This window comes from Anser cygnoides, chromosome 17 (genome assembly GCF_040182565.1).
Source record: "Anser cygnoides isolate HZ-2024a breed goose chromosome 17, Taihu_goose_T2T_genome, whole genome shotgun sequence".
NCBI lineage: Eukaryota > Metazoa > Chordata > Aves > Anseriformes > Anatidae > Anser > Anser cygnoides.
In genome coordinates, this window is record NC_089889.1 from 15,570,239 (window position 1) to 15,584,023 (window position 13,785).

A 13,785-nucleotide genomic window follows, 5' to 3' on the forward strand; every position below is an offset into this window, starting at 1 on the left:
GTTCATGTTCCTTTAAAGGTTAATGATGCCCAACTTGTAAGTCCGGTCATGTTCAGTGTACTGAACTATCAAAATTATGGATTCACAAATAACATAATACAACCTCAGTCTAGTCACGTTCCATGAATTACCACGGCCACACTTGAAGAGTTCGGTCACGTTCAATGAGAACTATCATAGCTAGATGAATGAGTAGTGCAATTTATTAAAGCAACAGATACACAGGATAAATAAATTCACTGTCTGCTAAGCACTTGCAAATACAAAACATATGAGTAACACAGCCTGGCTACAAGTGAGTTAAAAGATATAAAGTGACTCTATAGAGATTTTTAAATTTCCTGGGGATGTACTTGGAATAACCAAGTGTTCAAATATAACCCAAACGCATCCCAGTGGCTAGGGGAGAGAGGTTCAGCCTGTCAACTGATCCCAGAAGTCAGAAGGTATCTTTATCTTTCCTTACACAGTGGTATCTTCCCTAACATCCTCTCTCCCTTAAGCTAATTTACACCATTTTTTATCTTTTAGGTGGAGGTTGAGTGACTCTTGTGTTATAGTTAGATTCCGGGGGCTGAAGCTGATTGGTTCAGCTTAGCAAGGAGCAGACAAGAGCTACATATCTATATAAAGTAAACAAGCTTTTTTATGAGCTATTTACATAAATACTGACACCAGGGTGATGACAATGGTACATATGAGCACGGTGCTTTTCCCAGTCATTGGTGTCCTAAGAGAAAGGAGTCGCTAGGCACACTGCTTGAACGGGCATTCCTGTTGAGGCAACGTAGACCTCGGTTGTGCATCTTGCACCTCTCCTCTGGGGAAGTCCCAATTTTATCCTCTCCTACCCAGTAACTGTTCTGACATGTGGGGCCAACACATGTCACAAGGGCCACCAGACTCCTCCTTGGTGTTGTATAAGCATGTCTACAAATGTGCATGTGCACCAGTTGAGTTGGGGGATACACTGACTCTACAAGGGTTGTTACTTCATCCATCATTGTCTTTCTCTGCTGCCCTTTGGCCAGCTTTTCCAGATGCAAGTGTCATGGGCACAAGCCAAGCTGCAAAGTTTCACCAGCCTTGACACAGTCCCACCAGCATTGTCTCAAGGCTTGGTTAGTTCTGCATTTTTCTTCCTCTTTTCCTCTGCTCAGCAGCTTACACCCCCTGTGCCATGTGCTTAAGGATGAGCTGTTCCACAACAGACTAAACAACATGGTCGCAGTCATAAGATCACTATGCTCTTACACATCTAGTTATACAACATGCCTTTGTTACAATTGCTGTGAAATTTTCTCACTTTGCTTTTAAAGGTAGAGACTAGAAAAGTTTAAAGTGCAAGCTGAAGTGTGGTCGCACCTTGGAGGCAGGTAGCCTTTGGGATGGAGGTGTGTTTTGGTATTATAATGATATTATAATGGGCAAAGTTCAACAAAGTACAGCATTTTGTCAAAAACATGACAGGCTGTTGGCCCAGGGTAGCAAATGTGCAGCTTGTCGGTTCCAGTGCACACAAGAACAATCAAGTTCCCATCTTATCACAGAGCCTGGCCATGGCGTCTCTGCTCCACTTCACACCCCTTACAGTTCCTCTTAGAGTCAGCACACCAAGTTCCCCTGGTGTGGTCAACATCTAAGGTTGGAGGCCTGGGGAACTTCCATATAATGCAGTTACACTTCAGCCTGGAAGCTTCTTCAGTGCTGTACCTTTTCTTTAAAAATGTGAATATAAGTTTGATTTCCAAGTCACGTCTGGCAATTAGTCCATAGCTCACTGCAGAAATTTCTAAATGAAAAAAATATGGTTTTCCATATGTAGTGGGATAAGGCCGGGAGTTAAAAATTCAGAAGCCTAGGGCTTGCTGAGGCAGCTTTTTGCCAACATACTAGTCTATTTACAATAAACTGTCGTTCTTCTACTATCTCCTGAGCTGAGACACCATAAACACATACATGCACAATGATAGTCGAATACATAGCACTGACTGGCTGTTACGTTGCCATTAGGAATATGCTGTCATTTAACTGTCTCAGTGGTAATTTGTCTGGACAGAATGAGGTAACGTATGTTCTAAATGAGTCAGATAATACATCACAGTATTTGCTTTATTTGTTTCCACCCTGGTCCACTGATTATCCACCCTAGATACCTATGTATTCATTCCTGGACTCCCATGTGGAGTGAAACAATGCTTTCCTTCCAAGAAAAAATGGAAACAGGTGTGGAAAATTTGTTCAATTTATCCTGTTTTCCTTTCTTGTGTTCTACAAACAGCAGTGAAGGCTTCAATACAGGATTCGACCCCTACCACTAGGGGATTGTACAATGAAATGGACAATGGTGAGGACCAGAAAATGAATAGAGTTGACCAGATGAATAACAAAGTTATAAAGAAGGGAAGATGTCCATCAATGAGTTGATCTTTAGCATTGGTTAAGTCAAGAATATGATGTCCCAGTTTTCCTGAAGTTATTGCATGCAGCTGCATAAAAAAGGGCCTTTGCCCTATAAGACCTGGGAATGTTCAGTCTGGAGAAAAGAACTGCTTGGGGGACCTTAACAATGTGTACAAACACCTGAAGGGAGACTGGGAAGAAGATGGAGCCAGTCTCTTCACAGGGGTGCCCAGTGCCAGGACAAGAGTCAATAGGCACAAACTGGAACATAGGAAGTTCCCCCTGAACATAACGAAATACATTTTCACTGTGACGGTGAGCAAGCACTGGAACAGGTTGCCCAGAAAGGTTGTGGAGTCTCCTCCTTGGAGATATTCATAAGCCACCTGAGCATGGTCTTGGCTAACTGGATCTGGATCTGGGTGGCCCTGCTTAAATGGGGAGGGTGGTGGACCAGATGACATCCATAGGTCCCTTCCAGCCTCAGACAGTCTGTGTTTCTGTGATTTTATGAATATTTTCCTAGGGAGTTTAAAAGCAGGATTCATGTTAGCTTGGTCATCCAGAAGCTGCAGATTCCAGCTGCCAGCATCCTTTTAATAAAGCTTATGTAACTGTGCCCCATAATAGCCTGCTAGGTAAGTTGATGAAGTACAGGTAGAAAGGTAGACAGTGAGGTGGACTGAAAACTGGCTGAATGGCTTGGACCAGAAGGGGTGTGAGAGGGTGCGGCATGGAGTCCAGTGACTACTGTGTACCCCAGGGGTGGATACTGGGGCCACTGCATATGTTTGCAGCTAAAACAAAACCACGAGAAGTAGATAAGACACCAGAGGGCTGGGCTGTCATTTAGAGGAACCTGAACAGGATGGACAGCTGGGCTCTCATGAAGTTGAGCTAAGGGAATGTAGTTGGCATAAGGGGGGGAATAGTTCCATGCACCAGTACACACTGGAAGCCAGCCAGCAGGAGAGTAGCTCTGCTGACCTGGGAGTGCTAGCTGACAGTAAGCTTGCCATGAGCCAGCAGTGCACCCTGTAAAGGCAAAAGTGGTGAACTACATCCTGAGATGCTTTAGGGAGAACATTGCCAGCAGATCCTTCCTATTTACTCATTATGGATGAGACTCATCTGCAGTGCCGTGTCCAGTTCTGGGTTCCTCAGTACAAGAAAGATTTGAACTCATTGGATCATCTTTCATATGAGGAAAGACTGAGAGGGCTATGACTGTTCAGTCTGGAGAAGAAGGATCCAGTGTGATCTTTTTGATATTTATGTACGTACCTGATGGGAGAGCTAAAAGAAGAGGGAGTCAGTGTCAATGTCCAGCCAGTGACAGGACAAGAAGCAATGAACACAAACTGAAAAACATGAAATTCCATCTGACCACAAGTAAAAGCATGCTTACTGTGAGAGTGGTCAAACACTGGCAGAGATGTCCAGAGATGTTATGGTATCTCCATCTTTGGAAGCATTCAAAACCTGACCAGTCATGGTCTTAGGCAAGCTGTCCTGGATGACCCTGCTTGAGCAGGGCAGGTTGGATTAGATGCTCTCAAAGATCATGTTCAACCCCAAAGATCCTGTGATTCTGTGACCCACTTCAGAGTTCCCATCAAACTCAGATAAGTTAGAGGCTTTAAAGAGACCAAAGATGGTCTCAAAGATGGTAACAAATAGATGCTCCTTAATAACAGCTAAGATAGATGACTGGAAGATTGCCATCGAACTGCTACTCCTCATGGTAGTGATACATCTACAAAACTCTGTTGTCTTAATCTTTGGGCTGATGTAGATCTCTAAGGACAATTCCAGTGGGAGCTTACTCATCTTGGTGTTAGAAAATTTTAATTCCTTCCAGTATCTTTTATTGTAGGTATTGAGAAAACCTGACAATGTAGTCTTGCTGCTAGCTGCAAAATAGTGTTAGTACATACCTGTGTGGTAGAGACAAACCTATTTTATTTGTCAGTAATGTGAACTTGGTAATGTCTGTTAGTCTCTTCAACTCATCTGAACTCACGACCAGCTGAGGTTTGGGAACATCTGCAACTACTGCATTTGGATATCTCACTTAATGAATTATCAGGTGTGAGAAAGAACTGTAGTAATCAAAAAAGCCTGTCCTTTGCTTATTTCCCTGCCAGTGTTTACAGAGGAATAGCCTCCACTGTCTCCAGTCCTCTTGAGAAGTCTATCTATAGCACTGAGAGACTTGGTGGTTCCCAAACAAGGAAAGCTCAAAAACATAAAGGCTTCATCTGACCTTTATGGATCAAGGAGTAGGAAAAGAACATCAGAAACAGCAACATTTCTTTTGTCATGTTAAGAATGATGACCAAGCACCATCAGTCCCTTGGGGTGCACTTGTACAAAATAAGTACCAGTCGCCGTCATCGTCGTCGTCTTCTTCTTCTCCTTCTTCTTCTCCTTCTCCTTCTCCTTCTCCTTCTTCTCCTCCTTCTTCTTCTTCTCCTCCTCCTCCTTCTCCTCCTCCTCCTCCTCCTCCTTCTTCTTCTTCTCTTCTTCTTCTTCTTCTTCCTTCTTCCTTCTTCCTTCTTCCTTCTTCCTTCTTCCTTCTTCCTTCTTCCTTCTTCCTTCTTCCTTCTCCTTCTTCCTTCTTCCTTCTTCCTTCTTCCTTCTTCCTTCTTCCTTCTTCCTTCTCTTCTTTCCTCTTTTTCCCTAGGTTGCATCCATGGTCTGAGGGTACAGCCACTAATCAGGATGGGTGGAGTGGCACAGTGTCAAAGGAGGGTTTGTGAGCTCCCAGCCCAGCACAGAGTCACAGTTGGGTGTTGTCACATGAAGGCTCAGTACTGTGTCAGAACAGGGTATTGTGACCTTATGTCCTGCAACAGAATCACAATAAAGTGTTGTCATACTGTGGTAGAGGACAGAGTCTCAGATGGGAATTGTAACTTCATGTCCCTGCAAAGAGTCTCAGCAGTGCTTTTTGACATCACCACTCCCATCACAGAGACAAAATGGGGTGGTATAAGATTGTGGCCCAGTACAAACATACAGTACGTTCTTCTGACCTCAAGACCCAGCACAGAGTCACAGTTTGGTGTTGTAACATCATAGAATCATAGAATTATATAGAATGATAGAATCACAGAATCACGGAATCATAGGCTCAGAGGCTTGGGTTGGAAGGGATCTTAAACATCATCTAATTCCAAACCTCCTGCCATAGGCCACCTACTAGATCAGGTTTGCCAGAGCCTGATCCAGCCTGGTCTTGAAAATCTCCAGGGATGGGGCATCCACAACTTCTCTGGAAAACCTGTTCCAGTGCCTCCCCACCCACTGAGTAAAGAACTTCTTCCTAACATCTAATCTAAATCTCCCCTCTTTCAGTTTAAACCATTCCCCCATGTCCTATCATTATCTACATGGGTAAAGAGCCTCTCTCCATCCTTTTTATAAGAACCCTTTAAGTATTGAAAGGCTGCAATGAGGTGTCCCCGGAGCCTTCTCTTCTCCAGGCTGAACAGCCCCAGCTCTTTCAGCCTTTCTTCATAGGAGAAGTGGTCCAGCCCTCTGATCATCTTTGTGGCCATCCTCTAGACACGTTCTAACAGGTCTCCATCTTTCCTGTAGTCCCCAGACTTTCCTGTGGTCCCCAGATCTGGTCCCCAGAATTTTTTTCGCCAGAAACAAGATTCAGCAGAGGGGTCAACTGTTTCTTTAGCTTTGAGGATGCTGTAATTGTCCCTGGCTTGAAAAGAACTGCTTCCCAGCCTGTCTCTAAAAATAGTTGCTTAGGGCTAAAATCTGAGTTTCCTTTCTGTCACGTGAACAGAAATTCTGATGCGGGGGGAAACTTAGTGATGAGAGATGAGGAAAAGGCTGAGGTGCTTAATGCCTTCTTCGCCTCAGTCTTTAGTGGCAAAACCAGTTGTTCTCTGGGTACCCAGTACCCTGAGCTGGTGGAAGGGGACGGGGAGCAGAATGTGGCCCTCATAATCCACGAGGAAATGGTTGGCGACCTACTACAGCACTTGGATGTACGCAAGTCGATGGAGCCGGATGGGATCCACCCGAGGGTACTGAGGGAACTGGCGGGGGAGCTGGCCAAGCTGCTTTCCATCATTTATCAGCAGTCCTGGCTATCAGGGGAGGTCCCAGTCAACTGGCGGCTAGCAAACGTGATGCCCATCTACAAGAAGGGCCGGAGGGTAGAGCCGGGAAACTATAGGCCTGTTAGTTTGATCTCAGTGCCAGGGAAGCTCATGGAGCAGATTATCTTGAGTGTCATCACGCGGCACTTGCAGGGCATACACTTCTGCAGAAAGTTGGCCAAACTTGTGGTGTCCCTACCCTGAAGGGCTTTGCAGCTGGTACCCAGAGCTAAATGTTTCTCAGGCAGAATCCCAAACATTTGCAGAAGCTTCCCTGGAGGAGGCAATGGTAGCTAGCAGGCATGCAGCTACCTCCAAAGTAGAGCCAAAATTGTGAGGGACTTAACGCGTAGAGGTCTTCAGCTGTTACTGACAAGCAGTTGTATATTTGGAGCTAGCCCAGAAGGTTTTCAAAAGAAGATGAGCGAAGGGAAGTGAAGGTACCCAGGCAGGTACCTCCCTCCAAAATTGGCCAATTGTCTCGGGTACCTAGCCTCAAGGGGTCTGCGGACCGAATCCACAAGTCCCTCTCTCTCTGGAAGAGGCCCAAAAATTTCACCAAGTATGCCTGGGAGGAGGAACGGGTAGCTACTGGGCATGCACGTACTTCCCAATTTGGCCAGACTTCAGGTAGATACCCCATACGGGTATGCTGCTTTTCCAGAACTTGTGCAGGTAACACAGAATTTTTCATAAGTACAATGTGGTGGAGGCAAAGGTAGCTAGCGGGCATGTACCAACCTCCAAATTAGGCAAAATTCTCTGTTACCTAGCCTAGAGGGATCCGAGTTTAGGATCCCCAAAGAAAAAACTCTCTCTTGGAGGAAGCCAAATCTTTTTTCTAGAAACATGCCGAGGTGAGAAGGCAAGGGTAGCTACCAGGCATACACTTCCCTCTAAACTTGGCCAAACTTGGAGAAAAGAAGTGGGGTACCTCCATGCAATTTCAGCTAATCTGTGACAGCTACAGGACATGCAGAGGAGCAGGTAACAAAGAACAGACGGGTATGCTGCTTTTGCTAGAACTACCGCCTAGCGAGGCGCTAGGACCCGGCAGCCCTCGTGAGGGAGGCTGACGGGGCGTAGGCGGAGCCAGCAGCGCCCCCTCCCGGGCCGTTGAAAGGCAGCCGCTTGGTAGCGCGGAGCGGGGCAGGCGGACAGGCGGGGGCGCGGCGCGGCAGTTTGTGGGGCAGTTTGCGCCGGTAGGGCGCGCTCAGGCAGGGCAGAGCGTTCCGCCCCGCTCACAAGAGCAGCTCATCTACCGGCTGGCTGTGTATAGGTAAAGCGCCATGGTCATCACGAGGCAGAGAGCTCTTTTTCGATAGTCTGTGGCCATCCAGAGTGAGTGCCCGCTCAAAAATGCGGCATTTCAGGTCTCTAGATGCACGGAGTGCCTGGGCCTGTTGCTGCCCTCCGCGCAGAGACACTGTGTGTGTGAGGTGTGAGCAGGTGGATGACCTGCTCAGCCTGATGGCGGAGCTCAAGGAGGAGGTGGAGAGGTTGAGGGCCCTCAGGGAATGCAAGCAGGAGACAGACCTGTGGAGCAACTCCCTGCAAGGCCTGAAGGAAAGGCACCGGGGTGAGACACCCCAAGCAGTGGTGGACCCCCTGCCCTGCAGAGCAGAGGGAGGGGACCTAGGAGATGAGGAGGAATGGAAACAGGTCCCTGCTTGACATCGCAGGCAACCCCCCTCCCTACCGGCCCAGCCTTCCCAGGTGCCCTTACACAACAGGTTTGAGGCCCTGGAACTTGAGAGACTGGTGGGTGAGGATGAGGTGAACAGCCTACCCAAGAGGATGCCTAAGGCGAGGAAGTCAACTCCATGCCTCAGGACTGCCTCCACTAAGAAAGAAAGAAGGGTAATCGTTGTAGGCGACTCCCTTCTCAGGGGAACAGAGGGCCCTATTTGTCGGCTTGACCCTATCCGTAGGGAAGTCTGCTGCCTCCCTGGGGCCAGGGTCAGGGACATTGCCAGAAAGCTTCCTAACCTGGTTTGCCCTTCTGACTACTATCCTCTTTTGATAGTCCAGGCTGTCAGAGATGATACTGAAGAGAGAAGCCTGAAGGTTATCAAATGGGACTTTAGAGGACTGGGACGATTGGTAGATGGAGCGGGAGTACAGGTCGTGCTTTCCTCCATCCCTGCAGTGGCAGAGAGGGGTTCAGAGAGGACTCAGAAAGCCCACCTGATAAACAGATGGCTCAGAGGCTGGTGCCTACACAGAAATTTTGTTTTTTTTGACCACAGGGTGCTTTACTCAGCACCCGGCCTGCTAACTGCAGATGGGTCCCACCTATCTCAAAGGGGAAAACAGACACCAGCACAGGAGCTGGCAGGACTCATTGAGAGGGCTTTAAACTAGGTAGAAAGGGGGGCAGGGACCAGGGGAGGGAGTAAGGCTCGTTAGAGGTGTGCCAGGGGGAACAGTGTCAGGGCTGGGGGAGCAGGCAATGGCCCAGCTGAAGAGCATCTACACTAATGCACGCAGCATGGGCAACAAACAGGAGGAGTTGGAAGCCATCGTGCAGCAGGCTAGCTATGACTTGGTTGCCATCACAGAAACGTGGTGGGACCACTCTTGTGACTGGAGTGCTGCAATGACTGGCTATAGGCTCTTCAGAAGGGACAGGCAGCATAGAGGGGGTGGTGGTGTGGCTCTCTATATTAGAGAGTGTTTTGATGTTGTGGAACTTGAGGCTGAGACTGGGAATGATAAGGTTGAGTCCCTATGGGTTAGGATCGGCGGGAAGGCCAACAAGGCAAGCATCCTGGTGGGGGTCTGATATAGACCGCCAAACCAGGATGAGGAGACAGATGAGGAATTCTACAGGCAGCTGGCAAAAGTTGCGAAATCATTGGCTCTTGTCCTCGTGGGGGACTTCAACTTCCCAGACATATCCTGGGCATGCAATACTGCTCAGAGGAAGCAGTTTAGGAGGTTTCTGGAGAGCGTGGAAGATAGTTTCCTGACACAGCTGGTTAGTGAGCCTAGCAGGGGAGGTGCCCCGCTGGACCTTTTATTCACAAACAGAGAAGAACTGGTGGGAGATGTGGTGGTCGGGAGCTGTCTTGGGCAGAGTGACCACGAAATGGTAGAGTTCTCTATTCTTGGCGAAGTCAGGAGGGGGACCAGTAAAACTACTGACTTGGACTTCCAGAGGGCAGACTTGGAGCTGTTCAGGACACTGGTTGGCAGAGTCGCTTGGGAGGCAGTTCTGAAGGGCAGAGGAGTCCAGGAAGGCTGGGCACTCCTCAAGAAGGAAATCTTAAAGGCTCGGGAGAGGTCTGTCCCCACGTGCCCAAAGACGAGCTGGTGTGGAAGAAGACTGGCCTCGCTGAAGAGGGAGTTGTGGCTAGAGCTTAGGAGAAAAAAGAGGGTTTATGATCTTTGGAAAAGAGGGCAGGCCACTCAGAAGGATTATAAGGATGTTGTAAGGATGTGTAGGGACAAAATTAGAAAGGCCAAAGCTCATCTGGAGCTCAATCTGGCTACTGCTGTTAAAGATAACAGAAAATGTTTTTATAAATACATTAACACGAAAAGGAGGACTAAGGAGAACCTCCATCCTTTACTGGATGCCGGGGGAAACTTAGTGACGAGAGATGAGGAAAAGGCTGAGGTGCTTAATGCTTTCTTTGCCTCAGTCTTTAGTGGCAAGACCAGTTGTTCTCTGGGTACCCAGTACCCTGAGCTGGTGGAAGAGGATGGGGAGCAGGATGTGGCCCTCACAATCCACGAGGAAATGTTTGGCGACCTGCTAAAGCACTTGGATGTACGCAAGTCGATGGGGCCGGATGGGATCCACCCGAGGGTACTGAGGGAACTGGTGGAAGAACTGGCCAAGCTGCTTTCCATCATTTATCAGCAGTCCTGGCTATCAGGGGAGGTCCCAGTCGACTGGCAGCTAGCAAATGTGACGCCCATCTACAAGAAGGGCCGGAAGGTTGACCCGGGAAACTATAGGCCTGTTAGTTTGACATCAGTGCCAGGGAAGCTCATGGAGCAGATTATCTTGAGTGTCATCACGCGGCACTTGCAGGGCAACCAGGCGATCAGGCCCAGTCAGCATGGGTTTATGAAAGGCAGGTCCTGCTTGACAAACCTGATCTCCTTCTCTGACAAAGTGACGCACTTGGTGGATGAGGGAAAGGCTGTGGATGTGGTCTACCTTGAATTCAGTAAGGCTTTTGACACCGTTTCACACAGCATTCTTCTTGAGAAACTGGCTGCTCATGGCTTGGACTGGCATACGCTTCATTGGGTTAGAAACTGGCTGCGTAGCAGGGCCCAAAGAGTTGTGGTGAATGGAGTTAAATCCAGTTGGAGGCTGGTCACTAGTGGAGTCCCCCAGGGCTCAGAACTGGGGCTAGTTCTCTTTAATATCTTTATTGATGATCTGGATGAGGGGATCGAGTGCACCCTTGGTAAGTTTGCAGATGACACCAAGCTAAGTGCGTGTGTCGATCTGCTTGAGGGTAGGAAGGCTCTGCAGGAGGATCTGGATAGGCTGGACCGATGGGCGGAGGCCAACTGTATGAGGTTCAACAAGGCCAAGTGCCGGGTCCTGCATCTGGGGTGCAACAACCCCGAGCAGAGCTACAGGCTGGGAGATGAGTGGTTGGAAAGCTGCGTGGCCGAGAAGGACCTGGCAATACTGGTTGATAGTCAGCTGAATATGAGCCAGCAGTGTGCTCAGGTGGCCAAGAAGGCCAACAGCATCCTGGCTTGCATAAGAAAGAGTGTGGCCAGCAGGTCTAGGGAGGTGATTGTCCCCCTGTACTCGGCTCTGGTGAGGCCGCACCTCGAGTACTGTGTTCAGTTTTGGGCCCCTTGCTAAAGGAAGGACATAGAGGTGCTCAGGCGAGTCCAGAGAAGGGCAACGAAGCTGGTGAGGGGTCTGGAGAACAGGTCTTACGAGGAGTGGCTGAGGGAGCTGGGATTGTTCAGTCTGGAGAAGAGGAGGGAGGCTCAGGGGTGACCTTATCGCACTCTACAGGTACCTTAAAGGAGGCTGTAGCGAGGTGGGGGTTGGTCTATTCTCCCACGTGCCTGGTGACAGGACGAGGGGGAATGGGCTAACGTTGCGCCAGGGGAGGTTTAGGTTGGATATTAGGAAAAACTTCGTTATTGAAAGGGTTGTTAGGCATTGGAATGGGCTGCCCAGGGAAGTGGTACAGTCAATCCCTGGAGGTCTTTAAAAGACGTTTAGATGTAGAGCTTAGTGATATGGTTTAGTGGAGGTCTTGTTAGTGTTAGGTCAGAGGTTGGACTAGGTGATCTTGGAGGTCTCTTCCAACCTAGATGATTCTGTGATTCTGTGGTACCTAGAGCTAAATGTCTCTCAAGCAGAATCCCAAACATTTGCAGCAGCTTCCCTGCAGGAAGCGATGGTAGCTAGCAGGCATGCTGCAGCTACCTCCAAAGTAGGGCCAAAATTGTGAGAGACCTAAGCTTATCTGTCCCAGCCTGGCATGACAATGAGCGTAATTTGGGCAAAAAGTTGAGTATTATAGTCTTCTATGTTTAGCATGTACTTCCTTAATCTCATTATCTCCTTAAGAGTTAACTTGAATGTTTATTTTATAAGGAGTGAAGAAAAAGGTTTCACTTTGGGCACCGCAGACTTCAAGATTCTGTTCTGATGCCCAAAGAGGGTTTGTCACAGCCTGGGTATGCTGCTTTTGTTCAGAACTAAGGCATGTAGGCCCAACTTTTCCAGTGTGCTCCAGGCACCTGTCAGGACCCCCTGGGGCAGGACAGCCCAGCCGTGAGCTTGAGAGAGCTGGGCCATGGATGTCCTGGCTGTGGAGCTTCTCAGGGGCAGAGGTATGGTGGAACCAAAAGAGAGTGTTCATCTCCAGGGGAAAGAGAGAGAAGTCCACCCTGTGGCACTTGGGGACTCCTGGACTCGCACATCCAGCACCTCGCTCAGGACCAAGCATGGGGACGCAGCTCCTTGGGAAGCCAAGGACAGGGACTGTGACCACATGGCAGCCCTGTGCTGTGAGGGGCAGTGCATATTGTGACCCAGAGTGGTGCTAGGCAACCGCCATGTCCCAGTGCAGGGCTGACAGGCACAGCCTCAGTCACCCCCAAGGCAGAGCTGGCCCCAGCCCAGACGTGCGGCTCCCAACAGGGTCCTGGGGCACCAGTGCAGGTGGGCTCGAGCTGGATGGTCTTTAAAGTCCCTTCCAACCCCAGGCATTGTAGGATTCTATGAGGGAGGCAGTGCACAGGGAAAATGGGGTGGGGTGCTGATGTCTGAAAAAAGCAAAGAAACAACAAAACTAAGAGGAGGATTCAAACTAACAAAAGTGGTAGGATTGAAGGAAAGACCAAAGAAAGAAAAGGTCATAATGAAAAGAAACAACCAGACAAAACAAAAATCAAACAAAAACTGTCTATTCCATTGTTGCAGGGTTGGGAACGTACACCGATGGACACAAACGAATTAGAGCAACAGCCTTGGAGGAGTTTGAGGCAGCAAGCCGAGGTTTCAGCTGTGTTCGGAGAATGCCAAAAGGAAAGGCTGAAAGAGATGCTTGGAAAGAGCCTTAAGGGTCAAACAGGAGCAGACCTCAACAAATGGAGAAAAAACCTGGGGAAGCTCCATGCAATTTGAGGTAATCCGTGAGAGCTACAGGACATGCAGACACAGGCAGGTAACATATACCAGACAGGTAAGCTGCTTTTCCAGAAGTAACGCAGGTAAGGCAAAATTTTCCCTAAGTACAATGTGGTGGAGGCAAAGGTAGCTAGCGGGCATGTACCAATGTCCAAATTAGCCCAAATTCTCTGTTACCTAGCCTAGAGGGATCCGGGTTTAGGATCCCCAAAGAAAAAATCTCTGTTGGAGGAAGCCAAATCTTTTTTCTAGAAGCATGCCGAGGTGAGAAGGCAAGGGTAGCTACCAGGCATACACTTCCCTGTAAACTTGGCCAAACTTGTGGTGTCCCTACCCTGAAGGGCTTTGCAGCTGGTACCCAGAGCTAAATGTTTCTCAGGCAGAATCCCATACATTTTGAGAAGCTTTTTTGGAGGAAGCGATGGTAGCTAGCAGGCATGCAGCTACGTCCAAAGTAGGGCCAAAGTTGAGAGAGACGTAACGTGGAGGGGTCTTCAGCTGGTATTGACAATCAGTTGTGTATTTGGAGCTAGCCCAGAAGTTTTGGAAAACAAGATGAGGGAAGGGAAGTGAAGGTACCCAGGCAGGTACCTCCGTCGGAAATTGGGCAAAGTTGTCAGGTACCTAGCC

The 13,785-nt window shown here is 48.6% G+C and overlaps 1 long non-coding RNA gene across 1 annotated transcript; it reads left to right on the forward strand.

The window, feature by feature from the left end:
- The first annotated feature begins 5,809 nt into the window (after nucleotides 1-5,809).
- Nucleotides 5,810-13,785, forward strand: LOC136786558 (uncharacterized). The gene is made up of 2 exons (XR_010825546.1): nucleotides 5,810-7,868; nucleotides 12,949-13,785. It is a non-coding gene; the product is annotated as an uncharacterized lncRNA (long non-coding RNA).